The sequence below is a fragment of the Salvelinus sp. IW2-2015 genome, linkage group LG14 (genome assembly GCF_002910315.2).
Source record: "Salvelinus sp. IW2-2015 linkage group LG14, ASM291031v2, whole genome shotgun sequence".
Classification (NCBI taxonomy): Eukaryota; Metazoa; Chordata; class Actinopteri; order Salmoniformes; family Salmonidae; genus Salvelinus; species Salvelinus sp. IW2-2015.
In genome coordinates, this window is record NC_036854.1 from 32,208,237 (window position 1) to 32,212,846 (window position 4,610).

The following is a 4,610-nucleotide window of genomic DNA, read 5'->3' on the forward strand; positions in this document are numbered from 1 at the left end:
ATCAAACTTTATTTGCCACATGCGCCGAATACAACAAGTGTAGACTTTACCGTGAAATGCTTACTTACAAGCCCTTAACCAACAGTGCAGTTCAAGAAGAAGAAAATATTTACCAAGTAAGCTAAAATAAAAAGTAATAATAAAAAATAAGAATAACAATAACGAGGCTATATACAGGGAGCACTGGTACAGAGTCAGTGTGCAGGGGTACAGGTTAGTTGAGGTAATATGTACATGTAGGTGGGCCGAAGTGACTATGCATAGGTAACAAACAAACAGCGAGTAGCAGCAGTGTATGGGGGGGGTCAATGTAAATTGTCCGGTGGTGATTTTTATGAATTGTTCAGCAGTCTAATGGCTTTGGGGTAGAAGCTGTTGAGGAGCCTTTTGGTCCTAGACTTGATGCTCCGGTATTACTTGACGTGCGGTAGCAGAGAAAACAGTCTATAACTTGTGTGACTGGAGTCTCTAACAATTTTATGGGCTTTCCTCTGACACTGCCTATTATATAGGTCCTGGATGGGAGGAAGCTTGGCCCCAGTGATATACTGGGCGGTTCGCACTACCCTCTGTAGCGCCTTACGGTCAGATGCCGAGCAGTTGCCATACCAGGCGGTGATGCAACCGGTCAGGATGCTCTTGATGGTGCAGCTGTAGAACCTTTTGAGGATCTGGGGGTCCTTTTGAGGATCTGGGGCCCGCTCAGCAAACTGGATGTAGTCTATCACAGTGCCATCTGTTTTGTCACCAAAGCCCCATATACTACCCASCACTGCGACCTATATGCTCTCGTTGGCTGGCCCTGACTACATATTTGTCGCCAAACCCGCTGGCTCCCGGTCATCTATAAGTCTTTGCTAGGTAAAGCCCCGCCTTATCTCAGCTCACTGGTCACCATAGCAATATGAATTGCAATTAATTGCAAAGTCCCTCTTTGCCATGCACATGAACTGAATCCCCCAAAAACATTTCCACTGCATTTCTGCAGAAGGCTTCAGGGCGGCCAAGAAAGTCCAGCAAGCGCCAGGACCGTCCCCTAAAGTTGATTCAGCTGCGGGATTGGGACACCACCAGTACAGAGCTTGCTTGGGAATGGCAGCAGGCAGGTGTGAGTGCATCTGCATGCACAGTGAGGGAAAGACTTTTTGAGGGTGGCCTGGTGTCAAGAAGGGCAGCAAAGAAATAGTGAAAGAGTGACAAAGTGAAATAGTGTGTGGTTGTGTGTGTTGTGTGAGGCATAGCTTGTTGTTACGTGTGTGTCGTCAGTACGGTGTGTGAATGTGTGTGTGTGTGTGGTGTGTGTGTCTGTTTTGTTGTGTGTGCTGTGTGGTGTGTGTGTGTGTGTGTGTGTGTGTGTGTGTGTGTGTGATGTGTGTGTGTTGTGTGTGTGTGTGTGTGGTGTTGTGTGTGTGTGTGTCTGTGCTAATGGTGTGTGCTGTGTCTGTATTGCATTAACCATGCCAGAAGCGAATTAACACCTCTATGTTCTTAACAGACTGCTTACTAATGGTAACCACTAACCCAGCACAGGCAGTGGGGAGGAGAGAAGAGGAGAGGAGGAGAGAGAGAGAGAGAGAGAGACGAGAGAGGAGAGAGAGAGAGAGAGAGAGAGAGAGAGAGAGAGAGAGAGAGAGAGAGAGAGAGAGAGAGAGAGAGAGACATAAAAAGAGACATAAAAAGACATCACTGAAATTAGTTTTTTATCATGCCATGTGCAATTATTGTACATCTGATGGTGACCATTGCAGACTTGGTCATTAATAGTTTGTGGTCAGGATGAGAACAAACTTGGCTTCCTTCCTGCTGGCTCTCTCTCTCCCTGGGAAAGAGGAAGGGACCACGTCTAACACAGACACACACACACAGTAAGCGTCCGGTTGTCATGCTTTTATTACTCATTCCAGTACCTTCCATGTTAGCCATGTCACAGTCACACTGAGAGAAGAGGAGAGGGGCCAGAGGAAGACTGGGTCATGTGACTGACTGACTGACATGGGAACAATATGCTACTATGATCATGACCATTTCAGTCAATAGTGTTTTATTTGTTTATCTGTTGGCCAAATAAATACAGGTTCACTGAAACAGCTGCATCTGTGAGTTTAGGGGGTAGCTAGCAGTAGGAGTTAAGGACAAGGAGTAGCGGCTAGTGGAAGAGGATAGGATCAGGGACTGAGGGAATGGCTTTGTCAGTAGAACTGATGGGCAGTGTTATCACCATGACCACAGCCCAGTGACACGATTGAGTGTCACAACCTTTAACCTTTATGCAGCCATTACAGGGTCTAGTTACTATGGAGATACTCAGATAGGTCTCCCGTTCTCTATTTTGTATCATTGTAAAGCACTTTGAGAATGAAAGACTTTATACAAACAAAGTTATGTTATTATCACAGCATTAAAAAAAGGACAGAGGAAATAAATAAATACAAATGCCTTTAAAACACCTTAATGAATTGAGTACAATAAATTAATGCCGGGATGAGGTTGAAATAAATAAATAAATACATAAATAATCTGATAAAGAGAGCTTGAAATACTTAAATCACACAAATCATAATCTTCATTTTCACTGTCTTCTTATTATCTTAGTTCTGTAGCTCCTGGTTGAGAGAGATCTTAGTTCTGTAGTTCCTGGTTGAGAGAGGCTGCTGAACCTGCTGCTGGCGATGATGATGATCTAGGATCATGGTCTGATGGTTATTTAATCAGTGGGTCACACTGTATTCCTCTCTGTGTGTGTGGAGAGAGAGAGAGAGAGAGAGAGAGAGAGAGAGAGAGAGAGAGAGAGAGAGAGAGAGAGAGAGAGAGGATGAGAGACGGATAGGAGGAGAGAGAGATGAGAAGAGAGAGAATTTAGGATTTGAGTAGTTTGTTCTGAAGGCTGTAGGGTTTTGGGTTCATGGCATAGTGTGCAGTGTGTAGGGGTTGACTGACCTGTTCCAGTGATGCTAGCTCAGCAGGGAGCCATCTGGCTTTGGGGTTGATGCACTTCCACTGCTCCCCACTGGTGAAACTGTGGAAGTACAGACAGAGATACAAACACACACACAGAGACAGAGAGACAAACAGAGAGAGACAGAGAGACAGAGAGAGACAGAGAGAGACAGAGACAGAGAGAGCAAGAGAGAGAGAGAGAGAGATACACAGAGAGAAAGAGAAAGAAAGAGAGACAGAGGAAGAGWGAAAGAGAGAGAGACGCAGAGAGAAAGAGAGAGAGAGACAGACACAGAGACAGACAAACAGAGAGACAGAGAGCAAGAGAGACAGGGATAGAAAGAGGGGAGGGAGAGAGGACGAGAGAGACATGGACAGAAAGAGGGGAGGGAGAGAGGACGAGAGAGACGGACAGAAAGAGAGGAGGGCGAGAGGACGAGATAGGACGAGAGAGAGATGTAATTAAAGGTATGAATACAATCTCTTAAATTTCCAGTATACAAATTATGTAATTACGTTCCGGCCCCCCCTAACCAACCCTCAGATATAAATTGACCTGTGGCTGAATCTAGTTGCCTACCCATGGTCTAACGTATTAACTTGGTAAATGTGAGTATTTGCCTGCTCCTCTGCATCTGTGCGAATATGTGTGTGTGTGTTCTTACATGTATGCTTTGAGGTTACATTTCCCACGAGGTATCTGAATAAGACACTGTGTGATTGGTTCTGCTGGACGTTTTTTGGATGTCTTCAAACAGCAATTTAGAGGCCTCATTCCCTGGGAACGCACTGCATCACACACACACTTTAAACATGCAGTACTTGACGCTATCAGCCCACAAAGAAACGTTAAACATGCAGTACACACTAGCAACACACACTGCAACATAAGTGTAACATGTGCACAAAATCCGGAATCCAACACACACCATACTCACACGCACAGCAATACACTTCCAAAATACCACAACTACACACTAACACAGCAATACACACACTGATGCTATATACCATAAATACACACACACACAACCAAAAACCTACAACCACACCCACACTTACCTTCCAATGTAGAGGAGAGGATGGCCATGGTCAGCGCCAGTAGACACAGCACACGGCTAACAGAGAAAAACACACACATCTTCAAATGGTAGCTATGTCGCTAACACTAGCTGCTAAAACCTGCTCTTGCTGTCTCTTTGTTCTGATGTAGAGACAGGGAGTTAGGGTCCTCTTATAAGGCATTAGAAAACAGGAACTAATGAGGCCATAATTTACTGTGTTTCTTACAAATTTGGAAACACACTGTCACTCTGAGTCAATGACACACACGCACACAGGCACTCGCGTTGCACAGTGTTATCGGATGGCAGAGATGGATAATCTCTAATGATGATTATTGCACATGATTAATACAGATTATGTCTGTATGTTGAGGAGGTGAGGTAAGTAGGGCCCACACTCTTCAGGAGAAGTATGTTCTTCAATGACAATTATTTTTATTGGTCAAGTGATCAAGTAAGTTTTCCTAGCAAGTCACACACACACAGTTTTATCTGATGGCACAGGTTGGGGAGCTGAGGTAAGGATAACCTTGGGGAGGTGAGGTAAGGATAACCTTGGGGAGGTGAGGTAAGGATAACCTTGGGGAGGTGAGGTAAGGATAACCTTGG

General features: G+C 44.8%; 1 long non-coding RNA gene across 1 annotated transcript; it reads right to left on the bottom strand.

Moving 5' to 3' along the window:
- Positions 1–2,430: 2,430 nt before the first annotated feature.
- Positions 2,431–4,148, bottom strand: LOC111973405 (uncharacterized). The gene is made up of 4 exons (XR_002878571.2): positions 4,000–4,148; positions 3,603–3,726; positions 2,938–3,016; positions 2,431–2,733 (listed from the first exon to the last, which is right to left on the bottom strand). It is a non-coding gene; the product is annotated as an uncharacterized lncRNA (long non-coding RNA).
- Between the last annotated feature and the right edge of the window lie 462 nt (positions 4,149–4,610).